The sequence below is a fragment of the Solenopsis invicta genome, chromosome 11 (genome assembly GCF_016802725.1).
Source record: "Solenopsis invicta isolate M01_SB chromosome 11, UNIL_Sinv_3.0, whole genome shotgun sequence".
Lineage (NCBI taxonomy): Eukaryota > Metazoa > Arthropoda > Insecta > Hymenoptera > Formicidae > Solenopsis > Solenopsis invicta.
The window spans coordinates 12,029,316-12,046,578 of record NC_052674.1 but is presented as its reverse complement, the minus strand read 5'-3'; the positions used below and the strand labels follow the sequence as shown (position 1 = coordinate 12,046,578).

Sequence of the window (17,263 nt, the reverse complement as noted above, 5' to 3'; positions counted from 1 at the left end):
GAAAGATTCCGTGATTTTGAATGGCGGGCAATCCCTTGCGCATTGGCATATACAGAACCTTGCCCAGTAAAAAGAATATGGCCCCGGCGGGCCAGAGATCTTTTAAAATTTTTAATTGAACAACGGGAAGGATGGATCAGCATTGTCGGGGACGTAGAAGAAGAAGCGGCGCTCGTGAAGATGGAGATAAGAAACGAATGTGGGAGCGGAATACTTGACGTCAAGGACATCCTCGTAAAACTAGGCCACGCTCAAGACTCCGAAAGAATCCTAGCATATGCATACCCTTCGGTTTAACAAAAAGGCGTATAAATAATAACATTAGTACTAGTAACTATTATTCATCAAGTAGGATAATTAACGTTAAGCATTGAGCGCGACACACGTCGAAGAAAGGGACTCCCCGGTTAGGAAATTCATCGAGTAATAAGAATTTATTTTTTTTTTTTACATAAAAATGGAAGGCCATAAGTATTACAAACACATAAATATATATATATATATGTATACCTAAAGCGATGAATTTCCTATTGCAGCAAATACATATAGAATGAGGGAGGCTCTCTGTCGCGATTGGCCAGAACTAGAAAGGGAATGTCGCGAATTATTTTGGGAAGACTTTGTGTACCTGAGCAACCTTCGGTGCGTTACCAGTTTAGGAAACTCGAGGATATTTCAACATTCCGAGAATTGTTCAAAAATTTGTCACCATTGTTACTTAACATTGTCTTCTGCTACACGACTTAAATATGAACGCCTCTATAAACATCATTTAGTCCACATAAACGCGGTACGCAATCAGACTTACTGTGCTATCTGCTACAGGATAACTGTAACAGTCAAAGCAGTCGAACGATGTGAAGGCTGTCTCCAAAAATTTGAGCAAGCCGATAGAGCGTTTCTAAATGCCGGAAACGGAATACCGGTAGTAGCGACTCTAAGCGAAATCCGAGATCTGTGCGACCGTAGTATTACGTATGTGACGAGAGGTGCATAAAATTAAATTAAGAACAAAATTGAAATCCGATCTCTCGAACATACCGAACTAATTCAAGAAAACAAGGGAAGAGAGCTCTTCCTCCCTTGTACTAAAGGTTTCAATAATCACTATTTGATCGTCGATTGCAGTACACAAGGATGTCGGTCATTTTCAACTCCTGTTGGCCAAGAAGAAACCGAGGAGAAGAAACAAAAGAGGCTTTGCGCGCCCTGAATACTGCTAGACTTATAATGGATCTCAAATGCGTCACCACGATAAGCGGACGCCCGATGTATCAACGATTCGGCAACCATTGCAAGATTTGCGAAAATTGCTATATAACAATGTCAAACGAAATGCAAAAGGAACACGTGGCCGTGGCGCCACACCTCCTGATTCATATGAATTTTCTCTATAATCAAGAAAAATGCGCTATTTGTCGAAAAGAGATGGTAAGGTATAACGACGCCGAGGAATGTCAGGACTGCCTTAACACATTTGAGCATGCAGACATCATACGCCTGAAACTCGGGTGGGGTTACCCATGTATTAAACCAAATAAATGCCAGAGAGCCGGCCAAACCAACCGAAGTGTGATCGCCGTTCGCTGTTAACAATGCTTAAGTAGTCTTGTAAATACCAAAAAAAAAAAAAGGAAAAAAAAAACACAAAAGAAGAAACAACGAAAAAATAATTGATCTACGCAGAAAAAAATATATATATATATTCAAAAGAAAAGACCTATTATATTGAAAAAAAAAAAAAAAAAAAAATATATATATATATAAATAAATAAATAAATAAATAAATAAATAAATAAATTTATATATAAATAATAAAAAATTTTTATACAAAAATATATATATCTTAGTAAGAATATCTATTTAGCAAGTATAAAAAGGGGGCCACATTATAATATATTACTTAATATTTAGAGGCGATATTTGAGAATATTTACAACAAGCATATCTAATTAGCAAAAAAAAAAAAAAAAAAAATATATATATATATTATAAACAATGTTTAATAGGTAACAGAATATTTAGAAATGTTTACTGTAGACATATATGGTGTGGAGATTGCATCTCGATAAAATAGCTTGCTCTAATCCTAGCACAATTATTCACAGTTCATGAGATGCCATATCCGCACAATATATCTTTCGCCAAATAGTTAATAAACAAACAAATAAATAGATAGATAAGTAAGCGTAAAGAATATGTACACAAACATACGATACGTACATCGCCGAAAAATCATTTTTAATGTGCTATTTTAATTCCACCAGCGTGTCTTCATAGTTAAGTAAATAATAACAAATAAATGAATAATTAGAAACACGAGAGAAACATAGAAAGGGGATTCGATGATTACCCTTTTTCTTTCCTGTTTTCACCCGAACAAAATGTATGTATATAGCGAAGAAAAGTATATAGATAAACAATTATAAGAGAATGATACTAATGATAAACGGGGAAAAAGCAGTACGCATTTGATTATCATTAATATATATATATATAAATATATGAATAAACTCCCTTCTCACCAAAGAATTACTCTCTAACAAAGAGAGCAACGCAGAGCTTCACAAGCGTACCTGAATAGTCGAGTAATTAGCAACAAAGGAATAAGCCATTGACAATCACAAAAGAAACCGAAAGGGAGGGCTAAAGGCCGTTTTTCTTTTTCTAATTCATTCATAAATATATATAAAAAAAAAAAACCCATAGATAAGTATGTTTAAACTAATGATACAGCGAATAAGTTATATAGAAACAAATAATATAAGAAGTTTTCCTCCTATAAAAATAATGATAATAATAATAATGGGGGACATGTACGCCACCATATGAAAAAAAAAACGTATCTGTATACTTGACCTCGCCAAAACAATGTAGAAACTCTGTAAGCGTCTTAAATATTGTAAAGTAATTAACCACCAATAAATAAGTAACCAGGAAAACGAAAGAAAAAGGAAGGGGATTTGGTGGTCGCCTTTTTCTTTCCTGTTTCTATATAAAACAGATATACCTATCTACACGAGTAAATAGGTAAACTAAATCGTAAAGATCGCTAAGATAAGCTTAAGAACAGCAAAAATTTGTTATGCCGATTACCGCGAGCAATAAGCACAATTGTTAAGTACCTATGAATAACGATTAAACAATTGTAATATTAATTATCGCCCAGAACGCATAACTTCAGCAAATTTTTCTCTCGAAAGGTAATGATTTTTTATACGAGACAAAAAAAATAGGTCTTTTAGCGAGAATTATTAGTAAGATGATGGTTACGTAAATCACAATACCTTGATTTAAATAATCCTTTGATGGCACAATCACTTCACTGATAAAAAGTATATACATATACATATAATTTGAACTAGTAGAGACTTTCTCCTTCTTGCAACAAAAATCATTCGAGATTTTCTAATAGGGGGATTTCTTTCCATTGCTGTCACTCTCCCTTACATTCCATGCGAGGTAAGAAACCTCGCAAATCCATACATTAAGTAAAATTAGTTGAACCACTTTTATCCGCGTCAACCAGCCAATCAATCCCGCACTCGTCACTCATATTTAACGAAAAAGGAAAAACTCGACGAGATGCACTGCGATGCCCACGCTGGCAAACTGACGCTAAACTGCATCGAAAACGGCATCCGTGGGCCTGCAAACACGGAGTAAGACCCTAAGGGTAGGGGAAGCCACAGATGCTTCGCCCAGGTAAGACCAGAAGGTGTGAAAAAACGGAGAGATAAAAAAGGGATGTAAGGATTAGACAGTAAAACCCCGGAACATACACGTGTTCCGATATTCGAACTTATAGTTCAATAATATCATTTCTGAAGTAAGAGGAAGTCTCATATTATTATATTAATTAACCGAATGTCACATCAGTAATTGTGATTTATCAAACTATCAACGTATACATACATGTATACTTATACACAAAAAAAATATATATATACATAATTTATATACAAACATATATAAAACATTATAAAACTATACTAACGGAAAGAAAGGGTAACACACTAAACAATAACTATTAAACTTAGAAAGCGTCCAACGACGAATTTTAGATAACTTAAAATTAAGGTAACTATAAGTTAATTCTGTATCAAAACGAGAGTTTACATTTCTTTCTCTTTATTTTCTGGATAGTGATCGAACTTTTAAATGAATTCAAAGACCCACCGTAAAAGAAAAACGGTAGCGTGAAGAAAATGCGCATGCCGACAGGTGGACCCACGCAGGTCGACGAGTAAATAAAGCTTGAACAAAACACTATCTCGAAAGACGGGTTCAGGTAAAAACACCTTGGAAAAAGAGAAAGAAATACTTTAATAATCCGCATACATATAAGAAAACTATATATATTTATATAGATATATATAAATATATACTATAATAGAAAAATGAGAAAGAAATTTATATTGTAAAAAGAGTACGAAGGGATTAAGAGAAAGCTGTATATTTTTCCCTTCCTGCTCTTTCCTTAGAACCTCAGGACGCACATCTAAGAGAAATCTTACATGTGGGTCCTCCCTTGAAAAGGAAATTTCCCGCGAAAGAAAAGAATTATCCTTCTTACTCTGCAAATGTTGTGTAACCCCAACATTTGTCTAAGGCGGGGGGTGTTACGTCCTGTGGAGTAACAATTCTTTTCTTTCGAAATCGATGCAGCCAAGCAACCGAAAATTTCGAAAAGATGATCTACCTTAACCGCGCAGATACACTAAAGTCGAGTCAATACGGCTGGTCCATCCTTGACACGTGCCGATTTTGGCGGATGATTGACCCCATCGACACGAAACACTTGTCGTACAATTAAAAAGTAGCGCGCGGACGACAATAGGAAGCAGTACACCTGCGGATTAAAATCCCATAGAAATCATAGGCAGAATCAGGTATAAAAGGAAGGAGCTCCGGAGCCCGCGAGCACTTACTTACTTACTTTCTTACAATCATTTACAGTCACTTACGGGCACATACCGCACCTTTTTTTTTCATTCTGATCAATCGCTCATTTTTCGCTTCGCGATTCACTCTAGTTCGATCCGGCGCACATTCCGTGACATTATATGTCCGAGTTTGTGACGTTCGGATTCGTATTCACCGTACTTAAATTCGACGCGGCATTGTGAGATCCGAACACTCTGAGTGCCAACCGTCGACCAACCGTCCGCCGTTGTAAGCTGAATCCGCTCTGCCAACCACTAAATCGTTCGCACCTTCAAACTTCACCCAACAGTAAGTCTCAGCCGTCCATTATTTTGATTTTTTTATTTTTACTCTTCATAAGACTACCTTCTCTCTCTCATAAGATATTTGTTTTGTTGATTTATATTTTTCAAAACATTCATATATTCAGTATTATTGCACTACCCTTCCTTTTCTCCCTCTATTACTCTCAGTCTCTTTATTTCCCGCAGGATACAGTCGAGCTCTTTCGATTGGGTCCGCGACTCTTCTTATTTCCCGTAGGATACAATCGAGCTCTTTCGATTGGGTCCACGACTCTCTTTATTTCCCGCAGGATACAGTCGAGCTCTTTCGATTGGGTCCGCGACTCTTTTATTTCCCGTAGGATACAATCGAGCTCTTTCGATTGGGTCCACGACTCTCTTTATTTCCCGCAGGATACAGTCGAGCTCTTTCGATTGGGTCCGCGACTCTTTTATTTCCCGTAGGATACAATCGAGCTCTTTCGATTGGGTCCACGACTCTTTTATTTCCCGTAGGATACAATCGAGCTCTTTCGATTGGGTCCGCGACTCTTCTTATTTCCCGTAGGATACAATCGAGCTCTTTCGATTGGGTCCACGACTCTCTCTATTTCCCGCAGGATACAGTCGAGCTCTTTCGATTGGGTCCGCGACTCTTTTTATTTCCCGTAGGATACAATCGAGCTCTTTCGATTGGGTCCACGACTCTCTTTATTTTCCGCAGGATACAGTCGAGCTCTTTCGATTGGGTCCGCGACTCTTTTTATTTCCCGTAGGATACAATCGAGCTCTTTCGATTGGGTCCGCGACTCTTTTTATTTTCCGTAGGATACAATCGAGCTCTTTCGATTGGGTCCGCGACTCTTTTTATTTTCCGTAGGATACAATCGAGCTCTTTCGATTGGGTCCACGACTCTCTTTATTTCCCGTAGGATACAATCGAGCTCTTTCGATTGGGTCCGCGACTCTTTTTATTTCTCGTAGGATACAATCGAGCTCTTTCGATTGGGTCCACGACTCTCTTTATTTCCCGCAGGATACAGTCGAGCTCTTTCGATTGGGTCCGCGACTCTTTTTATTTCCCGTAGGATACAATCGAGCTCTTTCGATTGGGTCCACGACTCTCTTTATTTCCCGCAGGATACAATCGAGCTCTTTCGATTGGGTCCGCGACTCTTTTATTTTCCGTAGGATACAATCGAGCTCTTTCGATTGGGTCCACGACTCTCTTTATTTCCCGCAGGATACAGTCGAGCTCTTTCGATTGGGTCCGCGACTCTTTTTATTTCCCGTAGGATACAATCGAGCTCTTTCGATTGGGTCCACGACTCTCTTTATTCCCTGCTGGATACAATCGAACTCCCGTTCGATTGAATTCGCAGTTTTCTTTGCTTCCAGCGGAAACGAAGAATTCTGTTCCTTTTATTAATTCAAACCTTTTTTTCTTTTGCTTTCCCTTTTTCTTCTTTCAAGAAGTTATAATATAAATTTTATTTCCCTTTATAAGAAAGAGAGAACGTAGCCTCAATTCTCAAATTCATTTTAGTGCGTAAGCGAGTCCCTGACCATAAAACTCGAAGAGCCATTAAGACTGTCGGAATCGCCGAAATAAGAAGCTCCGGAGGCTTGGCGCATCGTTGTCGCTCTGCGGTAAATTACGCAAACAGCGAGCAAAAATTTCTGTTTTACCTAACGCTCTAATTAATTTGAGTACTTCCGACGAACCGACCGACTCATCTCCGCCAGTCTCAAATCCGTCCCTTGAATCACACTCTTTTTCCCCCTGTCGTTATCCTTCCCCCTCTTACTCTCCTGGATCTCATGTAGAACCAGATTTTAAACAACCACCAGGGTCACCGTCTTCTACCTTCGATCCTTTTGCAGAACCCTTAGCCTCTCCTCGGGATTCAACCTTTTCTCCTACAGACTTTTCTCCTACACCTTAGCCCGATTTTTTTATCGTAATTCCGATTCACCTGTTCGAAGACCTCCGGAAGATCCATATTCCCCCGCGCTAGAGTTTCCCCAAGAAAACCCGCATTCCGATTCATTATTTACTTCCGAACAGGTAGAGAATATAGTAAATGAAAATATCGAAGCGAATCGAAGAGTACTCAATGAATTTGAAGAAATCTTCGACTCGCTCCAAAGCCTACCTGGATAACTAAAAATTCCTTGATCATAAAATACACCTACACATGCACACTTACAACCAACTAGAATTTAAGTTATAATTACAATTTTTTTTTGTTATTAAGAACATAAGATTTTTCTTCTTTTTATTATACATGTTTTCTACTAACAAAAATATTATTTGTACATTAATAATTATTATTTTAGTCATCACCTATCATTGTAATTGGTTATTTCTTTTATTATGTTAAAATAAATTGTAATTCTTAGTCTCAATCATTTTTCTTTACTTCAATCACCTCTAATTCCCGCTCCGATAAAATTGCACTTAGTCCGATCCCGCGTAAAAGCGATTCGATTCGTTTACGCAAAATAAGGACTACACGAATGCAAGAGTCTGAATGAGAGTCATAGGTCGTCATCCTCGACACCTGACCTACATTCTGACTCACCAGACGCATTCGACTCGTCGCACTCGCCCGGAGACATGTGTGCGAGAGATTAGGCTTGTTCCGTCCTTCCTACCTCGCTCGAATTATTTCTCTAAGTCTCTACCTGCCAACCGACCCGAGAGACTTATTTCGAGAATTCTGGACGTAACACTATTTACTATTATAAAAAAAATTGTAAATATTTCTTTTCTTATACTTGAAAAAAAACTTATAGAAACCCTTGCATTTTTGTCGTATAAAAAAGTGGCGGGATTTACGACTACTCATGTGTAAGATACACGGCACATCAATTATTTACAAATAATATTTACAAATATAATATAAAATGACATAATGACTTACAAAATGTGTTTACAAAGTTTATTAGGGAATAAAAACAGTAAATATGTTTACAGATTAATAATAATGCAATATTGAAGAAATTAATATGCACAGACATCAACAAAGTACAGATATGTACGCATTCTGTTCTCAACATAGTGTTCAAATAGGGTCAATGTTGCTTTCCAATCACGCAATGTCTGTATTACGGCATAAATCCCGCTCGCTGAAAAGGCCGTATATCCTAAATAAATGGAACATACAAGATATCAAACTAAATAAAGGATACAAGAATTATGCACTTGTATCTTGCTTGTATTTCATCCTTTACTATCGCTCTACATTTACATATCATGAAATAATCATTATGCCTTTTATATTTTCTACAGTAATCATTTTACGTAGATGGCAATACACTATCGCGCTACTTCTACATGAAAAAATTAATTCAATTCACGATATTTTCATTAATATTAATAATAAAGAACTGTAATTACAATACAATATAGCATAAAGGCACATAACAAAGTGGTTGTAAACAAACTATCTTTATTCCTTCTATTTTTTCTGACTGCTGTGGCGTACATTCCTTCGCGGCGTAAATACCGATTTTACCCTGTACGAAAGAATTTAACATTACGTTTTAATGCATTACAACAGTAGCCCTTTAATATTTAATAAGTGTCTTGTGACAAAATAATACTTAAACTTTAGAAATATTGCCAAAATGGATTCCTCGGGTAATTTCATTGGTCTCAGGTATTGGGGAGGAGATGAGTCATCTCGGGGCATTATCCACTGCATGAGGCAGAAATTCCTGGCCAGGATTTACTACCTGACCCGAATAAAAAATTGGTATTTAGTCCTAACAAGGACTGTCCAAGGAAAAATCCATGGCCCTAAAGAAGAAGAAGATGATGAGAAGGCGCGGTATGTGGAGAACTACTTCTCTTCAAGGCTTTGGGGCGAGCGGTTTGCACAGCTAGCTAAGGTGCTCGTAAGACTTTAATAAGAATTTAAGCAGAATGGTTGACTTATAATTTTAAGACAAGTTCTACGACTTAAGTCTTTGTCTTTAGTAACGCACAATAACTGTCTTAAGTCTTAAACTAAAAAGAAATTTTGTTTGTAACTTAAGACTTGAGACACAAGACAGTTATTGTGCTTTACTAAAGACAAAGATTTAAGTCGTCAAACTTAGTCTTAAAGTTATAAGTCAATCATTCTGCTTAGGCTCTAAACCACACTTAATCTTATAAGTCCTCTCTTCCTAATCACTTCAAGTAATAACCGATCTCAACAAGTGTATTAGATTTTAAATCACGTAGAGGAGAAAAAGCTATTACAGGTACTGTCGACAATATGGTTGCTCCTATTATTTCCATTATTAGGTAACCTATTTTAACAATTGCTTATGGAGTTATTCGTTTAGTAGACCGCCGTTTTTTTAGTGACGCTAATATGCCAATACATAATGACCGACAATTGTTAAAAGGCATTTTTACTTTTGAGCACTTCTACAGTTTTTCAAGGTACACTTTTAACCTTTAATTACATACATTTCCTCATTATTCTTAAACTATTATCATACAAAGGTACATACATTCGAGTGTTTTTTTGTTGTTATCTAACTTTTTATTCAGCCGTTTACATGTCGAGTTATACAAAATTAAAACAATAACATAGAATTTTGTTAATATAGTTTTTTAAGCAAAATTTTTCTATCAAAATATTTCTTCGATAAATCGATTGTTATTCTAAAAAGTGGTGTTTAAATACATTAGAGACATTATTTTATGCTTGTTGTTTAATGTTAAACTAGGATAAAATGATATTTTTAATAATAGTTCTAATAGTATTTCTAAAGTTTCTAAACACAGGACAATTCTAAATCAAAATTTTAAACAATGGAAAATTAAAAATATATAAGTTTGTAACAAGGTACTGTGTTTTTTTTAAATTAAACTAATTTTTAAAAATTATTTTTATGGATAGCCATATTACAACCACATTTTTCTTCCACCAATTATGTAGTGCATTAGATTTTTATAAATCACGTCCTAAATAATAAATAGAAGAAAAGAGGGTAATACTCGTATGGCACTCATTTTTATTTTATTAAATCATTTTGTTTATAATTAATATTTTCTATTGAAACTTAAACGATTACATTCGTCAAAGTGTTGTTTGACAGATTCTAGGCTCAAAGTAATGAGATATTTGTTATTTAGGACGTGATTTATAAAAATCTAATGCTCTGCATAATCGTTGGCCGAAAGAAAGTGGTTGTAATATGGTTATCGATAAGAATAATTTAAAAAAGTTAGTTTAGTTTAGAAGAAACACAGTATCTTGTTACAAAATTATGTATTTTTAATTTTCCATTGTTTAGAATTTTCCTAATATAGAATTTTTTGTGTTTAGTAACTTTAACAATAACCATTAGAAATTTAGTTAGAAATATCATTTTATCCCTGTTTAACATTAAACAACAAGCATAAAATAATGTTTTTAATGTTTTTAAACACCGCTCTCTAGAATGACGATCGATTCATCGAAAAAATATTTTAATATAAAAATTTCGCTTAAGAGGCCATATTAATGAAATTCCATGTTATTGTTTTAACTTTGTATAACTCAAAATGTGTGTAGCTGAATAAAAAGGTAAATAATAAAAAAAAACCACTAAGTGTATGTACATTGTGTGATAATACACTCAACCCACACAGCACGGAATGTCATTAGAATATTGCAGAAATATTTCAAATGTTTTTTACAGAATATCTTATTTGAAATATTTCTGCAAACTTGCAAAGATATTACAAATAGGATATTTTATTTGAAATATTCTACAGACGTTCAATTTAAAATATTGCATTTGCAATATTCTCTCAATATTCTGGAGATATTTTGTTTTCAATCTTTCCGAACGTTCTATACAAAATAATCTAGCAACATTCTATTTGAAATGTTTCAAAATGTTGCGAATTAAATATTTTAAAGACATTCTATTTTAAATATTACTTTCGCAATATTCTCTTAATATTCTGGAGACCTTTCGTTTTAAATCTTTCCAAACGTTTCATATGAAATAGTCTAGCAACATTCTATTTAAGATATTTACTTCTAATGTGTGCGCATGTGCGCCGCCATGATAATCTGATTTGTGCAACAAGCGGTAACAACGCGGCGCCTGCCAGCACATGTCTCATCTTGCACAGATAGCTCGTGGTTACAGTATAAGAAAGAAGTTTTTTCTTATACTGTGTTGTCGTGTTTTGGCCCTCATCTATCCGTGTCTTACGTGTGCAAACGTGTTAATTCCTTGAGGCAAATTAAATTGTAACGAGCTTGTGGAAAATATCTTATATATAATAGATTGTGAAAAAAACGAGTGAGAATAAAAGAAATGTGAGTATAAAGAAACTTATTTTTATCTATAATATTTGCATGTCTATTTGCACGTGTGCTTTGTAAGCTTTACGTACACGATGCTAAAAATCCGAGATCTCGGTTCAAGTTGTCGAATAGAAATATTTGTACTTTGATGACTCTAAATAGCGTTATAAAGTTATTAGTCTAATATGTGAGGTTATAATTATTAAACTTTATACCTTTTTATCAGATCAAAAACTCGGACCGATTTCTAGCATCGTATACGCAATATGAAGCTTAAAAGATCAATCACGATGAGTCATATTTGGAAACACGATTTTTGAGTCCGTTTGCTAATGCAATCATCCGTCATTTTTTTCAGAACCTCCTTTGTGTTTTCCACTCTATTATTGTCTTTGTAAAACGCAATATTAGATTTTTTATTCTAATATGCTTTAGGCATAATCTACATTATATTTCGATTCTAAAATACTTTCGGAACTTAAACTTGACTTTTTGTGCCTTTCGTGATACGAAAAAATGTATTTCGTGGAGAACGTGGATTGATCCATGTATGTATAATGTACATAAAAATAACTATAAATTGCGTGTGATATTTTAATTGGCTTTCAATAAAGTACGTCGGGGTGTTCTATTACATTTTGATCGATAATATCTTTTCTTCTCTTTATTTTGTTTGAACGACACATGATCCATTTTTTTCAGTATTATATGTATCTTTTATAGGTTTTAGAAAACTTCTAGTACAAAAATGTCAGTTATAAATGATAATTATTATATTAACCTATATTAATCAAAAATCAATTTCTTAAAAATTGCCTTTATAGTTATTTAAAAAACTATTTTTTTTAAACAGATACACATATATTTTGAAGAAAAAAATTAATATTGTTACAAGATGCCCTCTAGACGTCGTTTGCAAAATAAGTTGTATTCAGACATATTTGGTAACTATTCAAGCAAAATACGGCTGTATCAATAGAAAGAATAATTGAACGTCTTCGTGGGCAGAAATCTAATAATGAAACATCTTCACCAAAATAATGATTTTGCTAGCATAACTGTTTCTAACGTAGATTTCGATGATTATACCTATGATGACAATGTCTTTTCATCCCGTGAAACCAGTACTTTAAATGTTACAAGTGAAGAAAATGAAGATGACTTAGTTCTAAATACAGAAGTCACTAATAATATTGAAACAGTATCTGAGAACCAATCTGAATCAGAATATAATGTACATAATAACGGTGAAATGTTTAAACAGAACATACGAAATTGGGCATTGAAGTTTTCAATTAAACATAATGCATTGAATAAATTATTATTAATTTTAGGAAAAAATACAAATGTGCCATTTCCTGCAAATGCTCGAACATTGCTTGATACGCCAAAATCTACCGAAGTATTCGAAATTGCAGGGGGGCAGTATTACCACTACGGATTAAAAAATTCTATTTTAAATATTATTAAAAATCGTCGTATTACAAAATGTAATAATACATGCATTAAATTATTAATAAGTACCGACAGCGCGCCATTAGGAGTCTTCGGAAAAAAATATGTAGCCCATTTTATGTTCCGATTCAAACTCCAGAAATGTACACATGATAGGTATATATTATGGGGAAGGAAAGCCAGACAATTCAAATTCATTTTTAGAAATGTTTACAGATGAAGCTGTGAATTTAGTTACTAATAGTATTGAATATGATGGAATTCAGTATGAAATTAGAATTCATGCTTTAATTTGCGATGTTCCAGCAAAAGCTTTTATTTTAAATGTAAAGTACCAAAGTGGTTATAATAGTTGTACGAAATGCGATGTTGTAGGTACATGTATAGAAGAGGTCACGTGTTTTCCTAGCAAACAAAGTATACATTTAAGAACTGATGAAAACTTTAAAAATTTTGTTTATTCTGGTGAAGGCAATTATCAAGCCAGTGAAACAATTTTAAATAGAATACCTTTTCCTGGCTTAGTTTTAAATGTACCCCTAGATTACATGCACATGATATGCTTAGATGTTATGCGCAAATTGTTATTGCTTTGGATACATGGGCCTTTAGGTATCAAAATATCTGCAAATCAAAGAAACATAATTTCTGATGCTTTAATTAAATTCAGGAAAAGTACCATCTGACTTTGTTAGATTACCAAGATTGTTGAAATTTTTAAAAGTTTTAGAAAGCTACTGAGTTTCGACAATTTTTGTTATATACCGGTTCTATTGTATTAAAAGATATTTTAAGAAAGGATATGTATGATAATTTTTTGACACTGCATCTTGCAATTACAATTTTAGTCAGTTGTACTTATTCACTGAATTCACAATATGTTGATTATGCAGAACAGTTATTAAATTACTTTGTGGCTTTATTTGAAATTCTTTACGGTAGACGATGTGTATCTCATAATGTTCATAACTTGACGCACTTAGTACAGGAAAATAATATGTAAAAAAATATGGTGCGTTAGATAATTTCAGTGCATTCAGATTTGAAAATTATATCTCATGTATAAAAGGCATGATTCGTAAAAGTGAGAAACCGTTGCAACAAATTTCGCGACGGTTGATAGAGTTTCAAAATACAGCACTTCAGGCACGTTCGAATAATACTGGCTTATCACTTGAAAAGGTACATACAGACGGCCCTGTTACTAACGATAGACAATATGATTCGCAGTACAAATTTTTGCGTGAGGAAAAATTATTCTTTAATTGTAATAATAATGGCCGAGACAATTGTTTGATGTTATTTAATGGAATATTTGTCGAAGCACTAAATTTCGCAATGAGTGGAGATACTACATTTGTAATTGGAAAGCGATTAATACCAACTGACGATTTATTTTATGAACCTTGTACCTCTGGTACATTTTCTATATACGTAGTTAAGAGAAGTAATGATGTTAAGGCCTGGATATGAAACACAATTATTGCAAAATTGTGTAGACTATCATACAATGACAATAAATTATGTATATTTCCCTAATAGCACAGGGACGTCCACGGGACGAGCGGGATATCCTGGGGACTACCTGTTATAGTCCCGAAACATCCTGTGGACGTCCTGTGGACTGCCGAATGAGCGCTTCATTCTTGCCTATGGACATCCTGTGGACGTCGCGTCGGGAGTCCTAAGGACGTCCATTTGCAATCCTTGGAATATACATACGCATTTCAGGACCCTTTTATTTAAGGAATTTATTTAAGGATATTTAAGGAATATCCGCATAAATATATTATATTATTACACTACATAATTCCAATGAGCAAATTTTTAATAACATTTTAAAAAACATTTTTCGCAAAAAAAATCGGGAATTTTTTCTCGAAAATTTCTAAACGGTCACCCATCCAAGTCGCGACTCGGATGAACGTTGCTTGATCTCCGTGATCGCTGCGAACTGGATCCCTCGTGATGATCTGTGAACACTTTATTCTAATATGTGTATATAACTGATAGATTAATTAAATTTATATTATTGAAAAGATGAACTATGTATAATTAAACCATATTATTTATATAAACATATATAAAATTACAGTTTTTCTACTGATATTTACAAATGCGGATTAGCATCTGGAATAACTTTTTTGTTATTATTTATTTAAGAATGCAACTAGAAAATATGTCAATATAATACAATAACTAAATTAAGTATGAAAAAATTTTTATTAAAAAAGGCATTAAAAAAATATTTAAAAAATATTGTCTGTTCATCGAGACGTAGATTGAGGTTTCTTCATTCATAGATCTATTTTGTCTATTGATACCGTTGTAAAATTCTTTGATATAATTAATATTTGCCCTTACTTTCTGTATCTGAATGTATAACCATTTATATTAAAGAATTTTACAACAATTGCAAAGCTGTATTTTCCGCTAAACGCAGCCAATTTTTGATGATATATGAACAGCGGCTCTAAATCTTTATATGTTTGAAATTGTGAAATTAACATTTAATTATTATATATCAAAGAAATTTTTTTATTTTTTTTTATTCGTTAGGGATTAAATATATGATTAATTATTTAAAAACAATGTATAATTTTAAGTTAATCTTTATTATTCAGAGTAGCTGTCATATGTATTATAGGCTTTTTATTGCTGAAGTAGTGCACATTCAGCGTTAAAAATAATATTTAGGTATATGTTTAAAATTTGATGAAAGCAAAAAGAAAAAGCTAGTGCAGTCCAATGTAGCAATAAAAAACAAATCCTACTCGTATACTTAATTTCCTGATACAATACAAACGTTTTTTTTTAATAAAAATAATTTTATATGTTTAAGTATAATTTATAATAACAACTTTCTTAAATTCTTTATATACATACTTAGATATTATATATAGTCTGGATTAAACCTCCGTAGGCAGTCTTGGTTTTTTTTGTTTAAAGCAAAATTCTTAATCTCAAATTTCTTTGCTCAAATTCAAATCTTTATTAAATAAAAGTTTTAACATTAAAGAAGTTAGTTATTTGATAATGTAGAAATGCGGAAAAGTATTATAACCGAGAATTTTTTTATTTTCCCTTAACTTTTCTAGTTTGTGTCATATGACACAGAGAGACGGTCAAAGAACGTCCTTAGGATCGACTTAGGATTTGAACGACCCAGGGACGTCCTTAGGCTCGGTTTAGGACTTAGACGTCCCAAGAACGTCGTTTGAATACAGTGTGCTGTGTGGACGACTTAAAATTACGTTCAGTTGGTATAATGTAGGCTGTATATAGAATTCCTTTAGTTTATTTAACATTGCTCTGAAAGTCCTGAAATGTTCATTCTAGTATAATATCCTAAGTCCGTCCCATTATTGTCCCGGGACATTCAGGACGAATTCAGGATCATCCCGAGGATGTCTTGTGCTATTAGGGTTTCCTATATCTCATACTTATAATTAATGGTATTAAATGATGTTAATAATAAATAAATGTCTTTTTATGCAGTTTTATTATTAACTCGAAGTTATTTCTATTTTTTAATTTTAAACAATGAAGTATGTAAATCATCTTTCATTTCTTTTTAATTAACACAAGAGAAAGGTACATTTCTTACTGCGTAAGACTCATGGTTTTTAAAAAGATGATATTTTTGTTATATATTATATATTTAACATATTCAAGTCATTTTTTAATCTAGTTGCTGGATTCACATTTTGGACGTGTTCGTCTGTCGACAATGACGACCTCAAAATATAAAATTGTCTAGTTCGACGAGGGGATAGAAATGATTCCAACGACATGGCTTAATTATGACCAAACAATAGCTTCTTGGCCTCTTTACCAAAATCAAATAAAAATTAATAAAGCTATTTCCAATATGAAGACGCCAAAAGAAGATTGGAAACAATGAAAAATTAAGAAGATATGCAGGTAGACTGAAAAAAATAATAGCACGTACAGACCGCCTTACAAATTTAATAATTTAAAAATATTTACAAAAAATATATATAGATATATTATTTTATATACATATTTCTTTTTCAGATTCATACGAACAAGCAGTTGATAAAGTTGCAATTTTCTATGGAGCTTTTTGATATACGAGGTGTGTTCAAAAAGTATCGCGAATTTTGAATTTTCGCGGGTTACGTATATTCGAATTTCGATCTTTTTGTGGCGTTATGTTGGTACTCATGTCTCTCACTTATGCCGACAAGCTCGGCCATTTTGAATGTTCACTTAATTGTTGACAGCTGCTTTGCTTGCACGTGTTTTGGATCGTCTTCGATTTTTACCTAT

At 33.6% G+C, this 17,263-nt stretch overlaps 1 protein-coding gene and 1 long non-coding RNA gene across 5 annotated transcripts in view; one reads left to right on the top strand and one right to left on the bottom strand.

The window, feature by feature from the left end:
* Positions 1-17,263, bottom strand: part of LOC120358916 — a 97,426-nt gene that overhangs the window by 47,493 nt on the left and 32,670 nt on the right. The gene's annotated exons all lie outside the window — the stretch shown is intronic.
* On the top strand, positions 10,826-17,181 carry LOC120358917. Its single transcript, XR_005575805.1, has 3 exons — positions 10,826-11,527; positions 16,662-16,894; positions 17,009-17,181. It is a non-coding gene; the product is annotated as an uncharacterized LOC120358917 (long non-coding RNA).